Here is a 19781-nt window from a genome sequence, read left to right on the forward strand (position 1 = left end):
CCCCTTCCACACAGCTGAATAAAATCACACATTATCTGCTTTGAACTGGAATATATGGCAGTGTGGATTCAGATAACCCAGTTCAAAATAGATATTGTGGGATTTTCTGCCTTGATATTCTGGGTTATATGGCTGTGTGGAAGGGCCCTGAAAGTTGCTTAGCAAGCAGCTGAATTTTGGCTTCAGTTGTTTGGCACATTTAGTCTGGCTTCTCAGCAGTTGCCTATCTAAGTTGGGATACCCTACCAGCAGCAATGAGATCATTAGCATAGCTTCTTATTTTACTGCAACACACAATCCCATCTGGATACCAGAAGGTCAGTTCTGGTATGAAGACAGTGCTGTTGTTGCTGTTGATAAGAAACAGTGCGAAACATGGATGCTTTATATCAGAATGATCCGCCATGGAGGCTTCTGGAGGTATGACTCTCCTGTTTGGGGGAAAATCAGGGCAAATGAAGGAAATTGTTAGGCGCTTTGGGGTTGTACAAGCCACCTGGGACGTGTGAGTCCCAACCCCACTATACAAATAATAGATTGATGAGAAAGCCAGATGGAGATCTTAGACTTATCTACATATACCCTAGGAGTATGCCCCACTGAACACTTCTGAGTAGACACACATACAGTGACTTTATCCCAACGCAAGGAAAATATTTTTAAATTAAAAGCCACACATTCTTTTGACTATGATGAAGTAGTTGCTTTTTGGTAAAGTTAGCAGGGGCTGTTAGCAGGAACCAAAACCCCACATTTCAATGGGAATTTTGTGTAGGGTATTATATAATCGCATATATTGTGCACAGAATTTCTATTTGTATTGCCTTTGGATAGGAGATGGTTAAACATTATCTCTTTGCATTCCTCTCCACTGGATTTGCTGATTAAGGCTGTTTGGACTTGAAACCAATTAACATCTGGAGGCCTAACGGGTTCCTGCCTTATAGGTAAGCAAACCCTATCAAATGCAATGGAACATATCAGCCAAGTAAACTGGGCATAAAAAAGTACTCTTGCCTTGGCAATTAGTCATGCATCTACCTTCCTCCTCATTAGGCTGGATACAGGAATTGTGGAGGTGGCACCCCAGGCTTCCTGAAAATAAATCACCACCTCTGTGTGTGCCATTTGTAAGCTTTTCCAGGGTTTCAACTGGGGTGGGGGTGGAGGGTGGGGGGAGAAACCATTTTTTTCATTGGCAGGTAATTTAATGAAGCCTAGGAAACAGTGTGCATGGGGCATGCGTGCCCTTCCCTTGTTTTCTCCATGAATCAAACTGAAATTTGAACAGATCCAATCCCAGCTACCTGAGGTGATTCACAAATCATTTCCCTTTTAACACAAAGGCTAGGGCTGCCCACAGACAACCATTCCCTGCCTGGAGAGGGCAAGAAAAGAGACGCCTTACAGCGGTTCAATACTGGGGACTATTTATAGTCTTAAATGCAATGGTTAATAGTACTGGCCACTCCAGTTTTGCTAAAGGGCTTATTATGTCAGCCGGATCCTTGGTGGGATTTTAAAACAACACAGTGTACACAATTGTTATATTTTGCATGGTGCATTCTGTTAAGAGCTGCCTAGTTTGAGCATATGTGACCTTTTGTGTGCTCAAAGGCTTGCTGGAGACTGTTAATTGCATTTGCAAATAGCAAATATGTCATTTCAGTAGCATTAACCTGTATCAACAATTTCTGTTCTCTAAAGGTACAATATCCCAGGATGGTTATTCACACCTCTGTTGCTTAATGTCTGAGTATGCAAGGTGAACTCTGAGCTTCTTAATTCCAGTTACCATTTGTTAAACCAACTTTTGTTCCTATGTTTTTAACATTGACATTATCTACTTACATGAGACAAAGATGTTCTTCCCCTCCACATTAGACAATGTGTTCTGTTGATCAATCTGCTGTGAAAACACAAGTGTTGGACAGGCTATTTTCCCCTTGTCTGTTGGCAATGTTCTTCTGTTTGCTCAAGAAAATTAAACGGGCATCTAAAATGTAGAATTAATCAACTGTGACATCACTTCGACTGTCATGGCTTAATGCTATAAAATCTTGGGAATTGGAGGTCTTTAGTCATCTCTATCTAGAAGAAGAGGAGGAGGAGGAAGAGGAGGCAGTGGCGGTGGCGGCAGCAGCGGAGGAGGAGGAGGAGGAGGAGGAGGAGGAGGAGGAGGAGGAGGAGGAGGAGGAGGAGGAAAATCAGGAGGCAGAGGGCTTCTGCAAGTGAAACAAACTGTAGAAGAGAAACATGCACTGGCCGATTATGTCAAGACAGTCAAGAACCGACGTTGATGGAAGTCAATAGTAGAAAACTGCTTAAAGTGTAAAAGACGAAGAGTGAATACTCTAAAAATACAATGCAGAGCAGAAGAGAAAACTTGCAAAAGAAGACTCTCCGTGGACAGTTCCTGGAAAAAATTGAGAGCAAAATTGACAAGGAAAAAACATGGATGTAGCTCACAAATGGAAAAAGGAGACTGAGGGCCTGATTCTTGCAGCCCAAGAACAAGCCATTAGAACAAATGCCATCAAAGCCAGAATTGAAAAGTCGACCACAGACTCCAAGTGTAGGCTTTGCAAGGAAGCAGACAAAACGATGGATCACATACTCAGCTGCTGCAAGAAGATCGCGCAGACAGGCTACAAGCAGAGGCACAATACAATTGCTCAGAGAATCCATTGGAACTTGTGCCAAAAATACCATCTGCCTGTGGGATCACAAGCCTGAAAAAGTTACAGAAAATGAATACGTCAAACTACTCTGGGACTTCCAAATTCAGACTGACAGAGTTTTAGAGCACAATACTCCTGACCTCACGATTGTGTTAAAAAACAAAGTATGGATCGTTGATGTTGCAATCCCAGGTGACAGCAGAATCGATGAGAAGCAACTGGAAAAGCTGACATGATACGAGGATTTAAAGACTGAACTGCAAAGACTCTGGCACAAGCCAGTAAAGGTGGTCCCAGTGGTGATCGGCACACTGGATGCAGTGCCTAAAGACCTTGGCCAGCACTTAAAAACAATCAGCACTGACAAAATGACCACATCAGCTGCAAAAGGCTATCCTACTCGGATCTGCACACATTATTCGCGGATACATCACATAGTAAATGGTACTTGGGAAGTGTCCGACGTTTGATCCAATACAACAGCCAGCATAGTTATCTTATTTGCTGTGTACTAATCTTGTTGTGTATCAAATAATAACAACAATAATAAAAATCTTTTTTTGTATTCCTTCCCCTTCCCAAAAGGGACCCAGGGTGGCTTACAACAAAAAACTGAGGAATTCAAAAAATAAAGTACATTTTTCTTTTCCACTAGCAGCAACAAAGCACGTTTCTTTGAGATCTATCCCTGTGCTCTTCAGGACTGACAGTCACTTCATAGGCAAAGTACAAGGAGTCTACTCAGGATGTCTCTGTTGTGCCACATCCGGAGATAGATTTAGGTGCTGTAACAGGTAAAACCTGCCAATGGTGGTCAAATGGTTTTACCTTTGTTTGAGGTAAACTGTAATTTATCAAACCAATATGCACATACCAGGAGGTGACTCCCCCATAAAGTATACTGGCATTTACTTCTGAATAAATATATTTCAAGCTGTGCTACACTAATTTCTTTTGTTCTTGTGAAATCTGGGGCTTGAAATAAATACTTTAAAACTCTGAGAATTCCAGTTAACATGGGCTGGATGTACACTGTCCTATAATGCAGGTTAAATCTATATTATATGGGGTAGACGACCCATATAAAGCAGTTTGGACTGCACTGAACTGCATTACATGGGCCTACACTGTTTCTCCAAAAAAGGAGAAGGAGAAGGAATAGTTGTCATTGTAGTTGTAGTCATAACTTTGGCTCCTGTGAAACAGCAAACAGAGCTCTCTTAACCTATGACAGGTAGGTTCAAGAGGAAATTTTGGGAAGCACAGCTTTGTGCCATGGTGTTGGACAGCTGGAAAAACTGTTGACACATGATTGCATTTCAAATTGCTTAAGCTACAGGAGTCCTGTTTGCTGTTGCATTATGATCAACTGACCATATTCCTAAAATCACTTCCAGTAAATGAAAGAAGCAAACCGAAGGCTAGAGGCTGGAAGACAATCAGTAGTGTACGGTGAGGATTTATTTGACCTGTACCGAGAGACAAGCAAATTTAAAAGTACATGCACTGTTCCTTGAAGCACAGTGTTTTGAAAAAATAATTGAGTGTAAACAGGATTTCGGGTGAAATTGTTTGGAGAAGTCTGCTAGAAATTGCTGTTTGTTAATTAGGGTAACTCTGAAAATCTATCAAGTTTGTCCTCCAGCTATGTCCAACACTTCACCACTGTTTGTTTGGCAAAAAAAATTGGTTTAATTTGTTTGGAAAAAAATTGGTTTAATTTGTCTGCACTGGGATTTTTTTTTGCTTGGATTATTGAAAAACACTTGGTTGGTTTACTTCTTCTCTACTCCCGTCAGAAAAGTTCTGCTTTGCTTTAGTTTTCTTAAGAATACCAATCTGTTTATTTCTGTTTATTAGAGTCTGTTCATTAGATTTCTACATCATCTTTCTCCTCACAAATTGGACGCAGTCAATGTTTTTGTTTTGGCAAGTGCCCACCTTCTTTCTAAATTGGAATATTGTTTGCTTCCTTAGAGAATCACTGAGTCAGAATGTAGGTTATTATTCTTATTCTTAGTATGTAAATTTATTCAATTATCAATTTGCAGTGGATAACTGTGAAACGGGAGCCCCCAGTGGAGCAGCGGGTTAAGCCGCTGAGCTGCTAAACTTGTTGACTGAAAGGTCGGTGGTTCGAATCTGGGGAGCGGGGTGAGCTCCCGCTATTAGTCCCAGCTTCTGCCAACCTAGCAGTTTGAAAACATGCAAATGTGAGTAGACCAATAGGTACCGCTCCAGCAGGAAGGTAACGGTGCTCCATGCAGTCATGCCGGCCACGTGACCTTGGAGGTGTCTACGGACAATACCGGCACTTTTGCTTAGAAATGGAGATGATGAGCACCAACCCCCAGAGTTTGACACAATTTGTCTTAATATCAGGAGAAAACCTTTATTTATTTTAGTTTAACTGTGAAACAGAGAAACTGAGACTGGAAATATTATTTTTGGAGTACAAATTCCTAAAGTTGTAGTCCAAAGTAAGGATAGTATATTTCCAAGCATTGATTAGAAGTGGGTTGATTATATATGCATATTTGTCTGTGTGTGTATGTGTGTGAGAGAGAGTGCACATGGGGTATTTTGAACTTTCTGGACTGTATGGCACTGTTCTAACAGCATTGTCTCCTGATGTTTTGCCTGCATCTGTGGCTGATATTATCAGAGGGTCCTCTGAAGATGCCAGCCACAGATGCCAGTGAAATGTCAGGAGAAAATGCTACTAGAACATGGCCATACAGCCTGGAAACCACACAACATCTCTGTGATCCCGGCTGTGAAAGCATTCAACAATACAGTGAGTGCATGTATTTAGGGTTGAATGAAAAGTAATGCCTCCACCTTCATTACTTGGGTTTGGATGGGAATATTTTAATAAATTAAACGCAGAAATAATCCTTAGAATGTGCTCTTTAACTACCACTATTCACTTTTCCACATAATCACCAGACAATTGGATACATTTCTGTCAACGATGAACAAGTTTTCTGAAGCCGTCACAGAAGAAGTCGACACTCTGTTTCTGCAACCAGCATCTCACAGTTCTCTCAACGTCTTCATCAGAAGCATAATGATGTTCCTGCAGATCTTCTTTCATATCAGGAACAGATGGAAGTCAGAAGGTGCTAAATCTGGACTGTATGGAGGATGCCGTATGGTGGTGAGATCCAGTCTCTGAAGTTCTGTTGTGGTGGCATGTGAAGTGTGTGTCATTCTGCAGGAAAACATTTACCTTTTCCTTTCGGACCCTTGTTAGCCATTGTTTCAAAGTTCGCAGTGTTGTGATGTAACGCTCTGAATTTTTTTGTTGTTCCACCTTCAAGGAAATCAACATCAATAACACCATCTGCATCCCAGAACACTGTTGCCATGATTTTTCCAGCTGAGGGCTGTGTCTTGAATTTCTTTTTCTAGGGCGAGTCTTTGTGTCAATATTCCATAGACTGACGCTTCGTCTCTGGGTCGTAATGGTGTGCCCACATTTTGTCTCCTGTCACAATTGAATGGAGAAAGGCGTCACATTCATTCTCGTAACGCGAGAGGAGTTCCTGGCAAATTTCAAGTATGTGCTCTTTCATTTCAGGTGTCAGCATCCTGGGTACCCATGCACAGATCTTCCGATAGCCAAGCAAAGCAATAATGTGACCCACACGTTCTTGTGAAATGCCGATTATGCTTGAAATTTCTCTCTGAGTGATACGACAATCGTCCTGAATCAATCTGTCAACCTTTTGCTTGTGAAACTCGGTGGTTGCTGTCACAGGAAATCCAACTCTGTCACGCAAGTCAGATGTTCCCACCTCAACATCCTTAAACTTACTCACCCAACGACACATGGTACTCACATCAACACAATCACCATAAACAGCTTGCATTCTCTGATGAATCTCCTTTGGGGTGACACCTTCTGCTGTCAAGAATTCAATCACTGCACGTTGCTTAAGTCGCATTGACCGGCCGTCTGCGCAGGGTTCCATACTTCGCACTTTAACAACACAAATGTTCAATGCTAAGGCTTCCTGCCAAATGGAACTGTAGAGGAGAGTCTACTGAACAAGCCAGTACCTGCTGCATAGCAGTATTGCCATCTGTTGAGGAGTTACAAAGGTGGAGGCATTACTTTTCATTCAACCCTCATATGTATAATGTGATTCCAATCTTGAATTTGAATGGGACAAAAATCTACGGAAGGCTGTGAAGCTCATAATGCTATTTCTACTTACACTTTCTTTTTGAGATTAGGTATGCACTGCCAATATTCATTTCTATGTAACGCAGGAGCCTACATGCCACATTGAGTGACTCTTGCAGACAGGCCTGTAGCGAGGGGGGGGGGGGGTTAGGGGTTCAACCCCCCCCCCCCCCCCGAAATTTTTCAGGTTATAAAAAAACCCTGGTTTACTCATGAATTTTAACTGGTTAACCAAATCCCCATGCTAAGTCTATGAGACGCAAAACATTAAGAGTCCCTCCAGGCACTATCTCAAGCAGATATTGACAGGTTTGTAACGGGGAGGGGGGGGTGTGGTGGTGGTGCTAGGGGTTCAACCCCCCCTCCCGAAATTTTCAAAACCCCTCCCGAATTTTTTTTCTGGCTACAGCCCTGCTTGCAGAGATCCAGTCAGACCCTTGATTATTCTACCCATCAAGGCTGCACTTAACTCCAAGTCATTTTGGCTAACACAAAATGGGGAGAACCAGTTCCAGTCCCAAATGCCCTGAAAGGTAGCTGGAATTGTGCCATCTTTCTCCTGGGCATTGACATGGCAGATGAGATGGCATAGCCATGGCAGCATTATTTCCAATGGTCCAGATTTCTTAGGGATAGTCCCAATTGATTCCCTATTCTTTGACATCTTCAGACACTTTAAAAATGGCACACTTCCTCTTTCCCCTTTCTGCATTCTCCCTTTCTCCTCAGCTTACTTCCATAAGTACAAACTAATGTAAAAGTAGTTTACATTCCGTCAACTCAGAAGAGTAGAGAAGTGGGGGAGGGGCAGTCTCTTGCCCTTGCCAGGGCATATAGTCAAAGCAAACTGCTACAGCTGCTCCTAGCTTGTCCTTCCTCGTTAATAACTTTTGCCATCATGAGCACATCTGTTGCTTGGCCAGACATGTCCCAGTTTTCATCTGTGAAATGTTGGAGGGTGGCAATGGTGCCGAAACTTGGTGGGAGTGGCCCTCTTAGCTCTGAAGTCTGGATCTATGTTCATAAGTATATAATTTAATTTCTGGCAGTTCTGGTTTCTATTCAGCATCATTCATATATATATATATATATATATATATATATATATATATATATATATACGCACGCACGCACGCACACACACACACACACACACACATATATATATACACACACACACACATATACATACACATACTGTATATGAGAATGATATGTATAAATGGTCCTTGTCAACTCAGGGCTAAGCCATTTTAGAAACTCTGGATTATATCAGGAATGGTTCATAACAATACATCAGTGTTGGAAAAATCAATTTCTTCTCACAACTGAATTGGAGAAAAAAATAACGGTATTCAAGAATTGTGGTGGTGGCGACCGGTAACATAACCCCAGCTAATCAAAACCTTTTGGATGTTAGCCCTGCAAGACTTGGCTCTGTTGCACTACTGGTTCCACCTCTTTTTGGGTTTTCTATCTTCAGCCATGAAATTCTGCAAGGTGCCCCCATCATGCCCATGGTGTCCTACTTCTAGTGAAAATGCCACTCTATTCATTTCCACTGTTTGGAAAAATAGAGTTCTCATTTAGGTTCTGATACAAAATTGGCTATGTTTAGCCTGTAAAAGGAAAGACTGAGAAGGGATACGATAGCCATCTTCAAATATTTGAATGGATGTCATGTAGAATAGCCTGTTCAAAGTGGTGGTTTGTGGACTAGTGCCAGTTTGCAGCAAATGTCGATCTGTAGCAAATTTCCAGAAAAGAAACAGTTCAAGGCAACGGGGACAAACAGGGTAGGGTCTCTGATATGCCAGGAGTAAAAATTACCAGTCCCCTACATCAGATATCTAGTAATCATTTTTGTAGAAGATCAAAATGATTTTCTGCCCCTCCAGTGGTGAGAACTGAAGCCAGTAGATTCAAACTGCAAGGAAAGAGATCCCACCAAAATGTTAGGAAGAACGTTCCAATGGTAAGAACTGTTTGACAGTGAATAGGCAGCCTTGGTGGGTGGTGACTCTCCTTTGGAGGTCCTTAAACATATGGTGGATGGCCAGCTCTCAGAAATCCTTTAGGCATGGTAGGATGTTGGACTAGATGGCCCTATGGATTATACTTCAAGATGATCTTATGTTGCATTTTCTACTAAGAAAACTAGGTGTTTGCTTTATCTCTTACTTTCCCCCCTAAGGAAACCTGAACTACACATTTTTAATGATGATGTTTCACGCATCACATAGTGCTAGTGAGTTGGGAGTAGTAACCTGTGGGTTGGCAGCATGGAAAGCACAGCTCACTCTTATGCATATCTACTCGGGCACAAGCCACAATGCAACAATTTTCAGATTGCAACCCAGAGCTTAGTTCCGAACTATGCCTTGTTATGTCCCATCATTGATCAGAGATATTAGAAAAAGAACCTTGTGAACCCTGTGTACCCTAATGCTAGAATCTGAGTCCAGCCTGTGGTTTGGAGCTTCACAGTCTTTCTGAAGAAAAAGACACCGCAGAATACAGAAACTGCCCACTTTTGTTTCAGCAGGCCTTAAAAGAGTGAATAGCTGCCACTCTGATCTACACAACATACAGTTGCTTTCTTAACATACCGCGTTCAGGGAAAACAATGCCCAGTCTTGCATCACCCTGGCACCTTACCTTGTAACAACATAATAAGCAAATGCTGATAAGCAGAAACAGTGCTATAGATAGGAGGGTAAAGTTGCATTCCCATGACACTGGTACACTCAGAGAAGAATGGCCTATATATAGCTGGCACATTCTATCAGCTCAAGGGGGATTACAGTCTTTCCAGTAGTAGCAGCGGCAGCATCAAAATTAACACATTTTCTTGACATAAATAACACAGATATGATGATTGTTGGTGGACTGAAATGAATGCTTAAGTAGGCAGAGGTGTAGCTTCCACTGTTACTTTTCATTTGGATACTTCAGCTATGTTCTAATTTCCCGTCTTTATCCCATGTCTGCTTACATTTGTTTTAGATTTGAAAGAGGTCTATTGCATTTCTGTATTTCATACATATCCATTCACCCTACCCCATTTCCAATTAGAGTTTTGGCTTTTGGGTGACATCAAAATGCATTAAATAACCAAGCATTGCAAGGAATTCTCTGCTCATCTTGCAGAAAATGTTTTTCATCCTAAATACCTAGCTTGCATCCTACTCAACAAAAGTTTCCCCTGAACTGACGAATTTGAATTCTCCTCTGCTAATTTGAGTTCACTGGTTGACTGGTTGAGAATGCGAGCAGTCATCAAAAATTATCTATCCTATGTGCTCACCAAAGGACCTAAAGGAGTCCCCAGTGGCGCAATGGGTTAAACCCTTGTGCCGGCAGGACTGCTGACCAAAAGGGGAGTGGGATGAGCTCCCGCCTGTCAGCTCCAGCTTTCCATGCAGGGACATGAGAGAAGCCTTCTGCAGGATGGTAAAACATCCGGGCATCCCCTGGGCAATGTCCTTGTAGATAGCCAATTCTCTCACACCAGAAGCAACTTGCAGTTTCCTAAGTCACTCCTGACATGAGAAAAAAAAACCCAAAGTGATTTTGGTTTTGTGAATATGGCAGAACATAGCAAACTAACAGCCTAATCCTTAAATACTTTATATACAAATGCAATGAGATATAGCTTGGGAAGTACTTGGGTGTAGTATTGTCCATACTTCTTTTGCTCCCTAAGGTCTATTACCACATAGACTTAGAGGTTTTTTTTCCTGTTTTTTTGTTTTGTTTGTGTGTGTGTGTATGTGTGTGTACATACACACACACACACACTTTTTTCTTTTTTCTCTTTTTCTTTGGACTTAGGTTAGCTTGTCATGGGTTTTTTTCCCTTCTACTTTTTTATTCTATCTTTTCACCCACCTTTCCTATCAAAAAATTGTTCTCACACTTTCACTGTACACAATATCCAAAACTCTAATAAAATAATAATAATAAAAAGACTTAGCATCCTGCTGCAAGATCCATTTGGTTCACAATTGTTTAGGTATGACCGGTGCAGAAATCAACCAGGCTCTAAAGCTTTTTGCAAAGTTCCTCAAGGGCTAAACAATGGAACTCTCTAGGGTGAGTGTATGTGTCCTTCTCACTGAACACTATTTTGGTGGTCCCCAAAAACAAATTGTTGACAGATTCCAAGTTCTATTGTTTACAAATGATGGTAAAATGCAAACAGATCATAATGAAAAGGCAGAAGTACTACTGTGTTTTATATCAGTGTCTCCCCCCACCCCCCTGGAAACTAATTGCTTCCAGGCATCAACAGAAACCATGGCAAGGAATCTAGGTTGCAAATAAAGATGGATAAGGAGTTAGTCAGTAATCACCTAGTTAATCTAAATAAATTCAGATCTGCAGGGCTAGACAAACTGCATCCCAGGGCATTGAAGGAACTTGCTGACTACTGGCAGAACCACTTGCCATCATACTTGTGAAATTTTGGAGAAAAGGCGAGGTGCCAGAGGTCTGGAGACAAGAAGACCTCTGAGAAACATAAAGAAGAGGAGAAGAATGAGAAGATGTAGGAAACTACAGGCCAATTGGCCATCAAGAAAAATATTACAATGGAATGTGCAGGAGTCCTTTACATTATTAGTAGGATTCATATGATTAGTAGGAGCCAGCATGAATTTGTCAACAAATCCTGCCAAACTAGCCTTATACAGGCCTCCCCATAGTTACAAACAAGATAAGTTTTGCAAATTATATATATATATATATATATATATATATATATATATATAGAGAGAGAGAGAGAGAGAGAGAGAGAGAGAGAGAGAGAGAGAGAGAGAGAGAGAGAGAGGTTTTCCCCTGACATTAAGTGGCCAGCATGACTGCATGGAGTGCCATTACATAAAAGTGCTTTATAAAAACTTAGTAAAAATGTGTGCCAAATAAAACCTGTTAGCTTGTATGCTACTATAAGATGCTTTGCTATTTTTTGTGAAGCAGACAAATATGTATAACCCCTTTGGAAATTACCAAATTGTACAGAGCTCTTTTGCATGAATTCATATTATGCTGTTAGGAATTAGTGCCAGCTTTCTGCTGGAATTTGTAGATTGGATCTATGCTGTAGAATTAATGCAGTTGAACAACACTTTAACTGTCGTAACTCAATGCAATGAAATCCTGGGAGCTGTTGTTTGGTGAGATACCAACACTCCTTGGCAGAGAAGGCTGAAGACTTTGCAAAGCCCCAACTCCAATTAAAGTGAGTCAAACTGCATTAATTCTATAGTGTGGGTGCACCCTGAGAATATTGGAGACACAAAACCAGTTTGACAAAAATGAACGCAGGATGGGGGGGATTGGGTGGAGCAGATTGAAATGAGATGAATGTCAGCATGTACATGTGATGGTTGGCATAACAATCAAGTTTTATGAATGGCTGAAGATGTGAACAAGCGCTATAGGATGTTACACCCATTCAAAGTGATTGTTAGGAGTGCCTGTTGGTGCGATGAGTTAAACCCTTTGTGCCAGCAGGGCCGCTGACCGAAAGGTTGGTGGTTTGAATTCAGGGAGAGCAGGTGAGCTCCCTCTGTCAGCTCCAGCTCCCCACGCAGGGACATGAGAGAAGCCTCCCACAAGAATGGTAAAACATCAAACATCCAGGCATTCCCTGGGCAATGTCCTTGCAGATTGCCAATTCTCTCACACCAGAAGCGACTTGCAGTTTCTCAAGTCACTCCTTATACACAAAAAAGGTAATTGTTGGCATTCAGTGATGATGCTTTAACATTATGATTGATTTTCAGATATTAACAAAATCCATCTGGAATTTTCAGCAATGACACTATTTTATTGGCCATGGAACATTTACTGTGATACACAAATACACAGATGAAGGCATAAATGTAGGATCTCTAATCTATATATATAAAAGAGTGATGGAATCAGGGCACCAGACAAAACAGCAAAACTACAGGCCCCTCAACCTCAAAATTTGACAACACAACCCCTCATCCATGCCTCTACGTTCATACAACAACAACAAAAGAAAAATAAAGTCCTAATTAGAGGGACAGGAATAATTGTTTTTATCCAATTGCTGCCAGTTAGAGGGCTAAGCTCCGTCCACTTGGTCTCCTAGCAACCTACTCAGCCCAGGGGACAGGCACAGTTAGGCCTCACTTAGGTTTTTTCCACAGATTATCTGATTTTAACTGGATTATATGGCAGTGTAGACTCAAGGCCCATCCACACAGCTATATTACCCATTTATAATCTTATATTATCTGCTTTGAACTGGATTATCTTGAGTCCACACTGCCAGATAATTCACTTCAGTGTGCATTTTATACAGCTGTGTAGAAGGGGCCTCATGTAATCCAGTTGTAAACAGATAATATAAGATTATAAATATACAGTAGAGTCTCACTTATCCAACATAAACAGGCCGGCAGAATGTTGGATAAGTGAATATGTTGGATAATAAGAAGGGATTCAGAAAAAGCCTATTAAACATCAAATTATGTAATGATTATACAAATTAAGCATCAAACATCATGTTTTACAACAAATTTGACAGAAAAAGTAGTTCAATACTCAGTAATGCTATGTTGTAATTACTGTATTTACAAATTTAGCACCAAAATATCACAATGAATTTAAAACATTGACTACAAAAACACTGACTACTAAAAGGCAGACTGTGTTGGATAATCCAGAACACTGGATAAGCGAATGTAGTGAGATTCTACTGTAATATGAAATAATTACTGTGGTAATCCAGTCCAACCCAATTCTGCCATGGATCACACAATCTAATCACGCCCAACAGATGGCCACCCAGCCTCTCAATAATAATAATACAGTAGAGTCTCACTTATCCAACATAAACGGGCCGGCAGAATGTTGGATAAGCGAATATGTTGGATAATAAGGAGGCATTAAGGAAAAGCCTATTAAACATCAAATTAGGTTATGATTTTACAATTGAAGCACCAAAACATCATGTTAAACAACAAATTTGGCAGAAAAAGTAGTTCAATACCCAGTAATGCTATGTAGTAATTACTGTATTTATGAATTTAACACCAAAATATCACGCTATATTGAAAACTTTGACTACAAAAATGCGTTGGATAATCCAGAATGTTGGATAAGCGAGTGCTGGATAAGTGAGACTCTACTGTAATAATAATAATAATAATAATAATAATAATAATAATAATAATAATAATAATATACAATCCTAAGGTTAGCAGATACCCCTAAGGATCATCCAGTTCAACTTCCTTATATCATGCAGGAGGACACAATCCAACCACTCCTGACAGATGGCCATCCAATATCTGCAAAATAATAATACACATCGAATCATAGCATCAGACAGTTAGGAGACACCCCTAAAGGCTATCCCGTCCAACCCAATTCTGCCATGCAGGACACAATCCAAGCACTCCCAACAGATGACCACCCAGCCTCTCAATACTAATACTAATAATAATAACATCATCATACAATCCTAAGGTTTGGAGTGACCCCTAAGGATCATCCAGATCAACTTCCTTCTACCATGCAGGAGGACACAATCCAAGCACTCCTGACAGATGGCCATCCAGCCTCTACATATTAATGATGATAATGAAGATAATAATAATAATAATAATAATAATAATAATAATAATAATAATAATAATAGAAGCATAGAATCCAAGAGTTTGGAAAGACCCCTAAGGGCCATCCAGCCCAACCCTTTCTACTATGCAGCAGGACACAATCCAAGCATTCACAACACATAGACAACGTATAAATACTATACAATACTACACAGGGACATAGACCCCCTCTATCCTCACCACTTTCATAGTACACAAACAACCAAATGCATACTAAACATAAAGACAACCATACAACAGACATTCAATACCACCACTACCTCAACAATTTCTCACCAACACCACCAGACAATGCCACAGCAACGCGTGGCCGGGCACAGCTAGTACTAAATATAAAACTCTGAAATGCGTTTATATGGCAATGACCTTTGATTTCTGAATTATATCCATATAGCTGTGTTTGCAGTTCACAACAAAGTTGAAATTGGGGTAATTCCACCTCACTTTATACTTAGAGCACAAATATCTATAACTGAGATACAACAGATAGATGTTATAGTTATACAGTATTTGAAACATTCAATATGTTATCATGCAACAGGATTTTTATTTATATACACATCATAAAGGTACAAATTTTATCTCTATCATAAATAAATGTTAGTATTCAGATAAATTTCAGATGGAAGACACCAATCTCCTCTTAATAAACACAATAGTCTCATATATTGACAGAATATGTCTGATGGCTCAAAAAGTCAATTTAAAGTTTCTTGAAGGACCATTTGTTGCATACGAAGTCAGAGTTCCAGCTCGGCAGAGATATCTAGACAACCACTCTTACTTCAAAGTGATAAAAACAAAATAAAAAATCAACCGAGCAGTTTTTGTCCATGATTTGTTTCTCATAATGTTACAAATATAATAATAAAATTATTAAACTTTATTTTCAACCTGCCCTCTCTCCCCAAAGGGGCTCAGGGCGGCTTCCAAAAACAAAGATGGCAAACATTCAATGTCATGTGTAATTGATTTTCTGGCTTGTCTCTTGTCTGAAAAAGACTGGTACATTTTGTTTTTCTGGCTTGTTCAGAAGCTATTGCACTGACATTTTAGGTGCCCCTACACTGTGTAATTTATAGAGTTTGACCCCATTTGAACTTCCATGGATCAGTGCTATGGAATTTTGGGACTTGTAGTTTGGAGGAACATCAGAACTCTTTGGCAGAGAAAACAAGAGGCAACTTCAGACGATGGATCCCATGATTCCGTGGCCTTGAGCCATGGCAGTTAAAGTATTATCAACTGCATTAAATTTAGAGTTTAGATGCACCCTTAGACATCGGAAGAAACACACCAGGAGACTACACAATTTTAAAGACAGTACATCATCTTATTTATGTAGAGTTCTCTGAGGTCTGAATACACCACATGTTTGATAGCTTTCTTTGATTGCCTCTCAGAACATTAGGAATCAGAGATCCTCTTAAGGGAAAAAAAGATAACCCTGCAAGTTATATGGCCTTATTGCTTTTTGTGAACTTTTAAAGCTCTCCTTGTATATTAATACTATTGGCTTTATAGAACAAACAAGCCCTACATTCTTTGCATTCCTGTTGGAGGAAAAGAAAGGATTCTTCTGACATATTTTCCACAACTGGCAGGTGATAGCCTAGAATTGCTGCTGATTTATCTCTCACAGCTTTCCAAGAGCAAACTGAAGATTAGTCCTACCAGTTTTTATCTATAATGAGATTTGTTCAGTCTATCAGGTTTCTGGTGTATGCTTTTTGAGTCCTTGGTGAAACACAGGCAAACGCGGGCCAACCCTACTGGGAAATTCTGTTTTATTTAGTTTGACTTCGAAACACATCTTTCAAAATGATGGTGAGGTTGATAGGGAAGTTTGCTTGTATTTAAATCAATGCAAACCTGACTGGTGTTTACTTACTTGATAGAAAGACCCGTGGAATTGGAATTAGAAAACAAAATATTCAGTAAATCTAGGAACACAATATTGTCTGCAAAGCTCAATATGAAGTGCATTGGAAAGACTGAGATCTTCGCAAGTTGAGGATATGTTTTTAGCATTGTATATTGTCATTGCTTTCTTATGATATAAATTAGTATGTCCAAAGAAATTGACAATTTACCTGTTGCAGCAAAAAAACCAACAACAAAAATTACTTTAAACACTAAAAGGATTTATTTAGCATATATTGTACTTTGTGGATTTGTGCGCTTATTCAGATCTATAGAGTCTTCTAGGTGTTGGTAGGTGATTATTTGCATTTCAATTACTACCTATAGAGAGAGAACTGAAATGGCAAAAAGAAGAAGAGAGATAGTTATCATTACCCTAATAGTATAATTAACACCAACATAATTAAGTGGTAGCAGAGACATCCTTGTATTCAAGGGCTAATTAACACATTGTGAGATAAAATGCCTTTATCTTTATGCCTGTAGATGGGAACCTCCTGATGAATAATTCTGTACAGAAACCCAGTGGCTTAGGAAATTGAAGATTTCTCTCTGCTTTTTTTTTACAATGTCAAACATGGATCTATTTATATTCTACAGTAGCAACAGGCTGCCCATCCTGTGTCGCATGTAGGAGACTAATGAGAAAATTGCTGGCAAATTCATCTTGATTTAAAGTGGATAGAATTAGGTACAAACACCTTCACCAAGGCAATGTTATGTGGCAGAATAAACCTACATAGCAAAATTGATGCAGTTTGACACCACTTTGACTGCCATAGTTCAATGCTATGGAATCCTGGGTGTTGTAGTTTGGTGACACACAAGCACCTTTCATGGAAAAGACTAAAAGCCTTGTCAAACTATAACTCCAGTGATTCTGCAGCATTGGACTATGACAATTACAGTGAGGTCAGGTTGCATTAATTCTACAGGGTAGATCAGTGGTTCCCAACATGTGGTCCGTGGACCACCAGTGATCCCAAACACTAAAATATGGTCCGCGGCCTCACCATTACTACACAGTTGCAATGAGAGCAACTGGTCTTGTGAAAGCCTCTTATAGTGCCAAGGCAACGGGGATGCTATAATAATAATAATAATAATAATAATAATAATAATAATAATAATAATAATAATAATAATTATTATTATTATTTTTAGCCTCCCGTTTTTAATATTTTATGCAGTATATTGAGTTTTATGACTGTTTTACTGATGTTGATGTCTTATTGATGTGAAACATTGTTTTTACTGTTTTATTGCTATGATTGTACTTTTATGTCGGGCATGGCCCCATGTAAGCCGCTCCGAGTCCCTCCGGGGAGATGGGGTGGGGTATAAAAATAAAGTTATTATTATTATTATTAATTATTATAAACATGCATAGAAAAGTGTTCTCTCTGGGCCTCCTTTGCAATCCTACAGTCAACATTCATTGGATGTTCTGGTGGAAGTTGACTTTTACTGTGTTGTAGGTACAGTAGAGTCTCATCCAACATTCACTTATCCAACATTCTGGATTATCCAACGCATTTTTGTAGTCAATGTTTTCAAAACATCGTGATATTTCAGTGCTAAATTCGTAAATACAGTAATGACTACATAGCATTACTGCGTACTGAACTACTTTTTCTGTCAAATTTGTTGTATAACATGATGTTTTGGTGCTTATTTTGTAAAATCATAACCAAATTTGATGTTTAATAGGCTTTTCCTTAATACCTCCTTATTATCCAACATATTTGCTTATCCAACGTTCTGCCGGCCCATTTATGTTGGATAAGTGAGACTACTGTATATACCAGTGGTTCCCAAAATTATTTGGCCTCCGCCCCCTTTCCAGAAAAATATGACTCAGCACTCCCTAGAAAGGGGACATGGCTTCAAGGGGTGGGCATGGCTCCTGCTCAAGAGGGCGGGGCTGAGCCTCTCCCCTAGTCCAAGATGCAGGGCTGCAAGGGGAGGTGAGCGGGACCACAAATGGGTGTCCAGGACTGGGATGGGCAGAGTTATGAGCTCTGAGGCAGGGCTGAGCTTCTATTCCTGTCCTGCAGCGCCTTCCAGGACACAGGAGGCGGGGCTCGAGGAGGGGGCGGGGCCTCTTCCCAAGTGCCTGACGGGGCTGAACCTCTATACCCCGCCCCTGTGTTCTAACAAGCGCCTCAGGGGAGGTATACAGAGGCTCAGCCCTATCTCACGCTCTTGGGAAGTGGCCCCACCCCCACCCCTATCCCCGCCCTTTAGTCCTAAAAGGCCTCTCAGGAGAGGTATAGAGGCTCAGCCCTGTCTCGGGCTCTTGGAAGGAGGCCCCACCTCATTTCCTAGCTCCGCCCTCTGTGTTCTAACAAGAGCCTCAGGAGAGGTATAGATTCTCAGCCCTGTCTCAGGCTCTTGGGAAGAAGCAACGGCCACTCCTCTAACTCTGCCCCGTGTGTCCTAACAGGCGCCTCAGGTGCTCAGCCCTGTCTCCAGCACTTGGGAAGAGACCCCGCCCCTCCTCTGCCCCGCCCCCATGTCCTAATAGGTGCCATCACCGCCCCCCTGAATCACTGCAGTGCCCACCCGGGGGCGGTAGCGCCCACTTTGGGAATCACAACTATATGCTTCTGGGAAGCTCTGGAGAAGGACATGGGATAAGTAAATCTGTTCTACCACCTCTTCATACAGGGCATTTTTGTCCCGTTTTGCCACTCTCGGTTAACTGGACCTCAAGCAGCCAGAACACTGGCAAATCAACCACAGAAAGCACATTATAAACTAGAAAGTTGTTTTATAATACAATAAAACGGTGTTGCATTAAGTTTGTCTTTATTTGCTTTTAATTACTGTATTTCAGTATTAATATCAAGTCAAACACAGCTTATGGTATAGTATAGTATTCATGAGGATTGTTTTAAATAGTAACTCTCAAAAGAACAGAAACGATATTTATCTGGCATCTGACAATCCCCGTGAGTTCTGGTTAACTGAGAGCCTACTGTATAGAAATACATTCTCTAGGCATTTTCTAGGTTCCCCAGAGTGATTTTATGGAAAGGTTCGGCCAGAAGGCCAAGACATTGTTTATTTCAGATTTTTAAAAAGGGAGGATCCAGATTATATGGAGATTGTATTACACAAAGGGTCCTGGAATGGATTATTCTGATAATAAGCAGACCGACTATATACAATATGCATTGCGGCAGTGATTCAGGGCTGCACAATTGTGCAAGGTGCAAATAGCCTTGCATGAGTCAGATGTAAGCGGATGACAGTGTGCTATGGGAGAATGGAGTAGACTAATCCTCTGTCCATTAGCAAGAAATGCAAGCCCCTTGTGCAACACTG

This window comes from Anolis carolinensis, chromosome 1, assembly GCF_035594765.1.
Source record: "Anolis carolinensis isolate JA03-04 chromosome 1, rAnoCar3.1.pri, whole genome shotgun sequence".
In the NCBI taxonomy this organism is placed as follows: domain Eukaryota; kingdom Metazoa; phylum Chordata; class Lepidosauria; order Squamata; family Dactyloidae; genus Anolis; species Anolis carolinensis.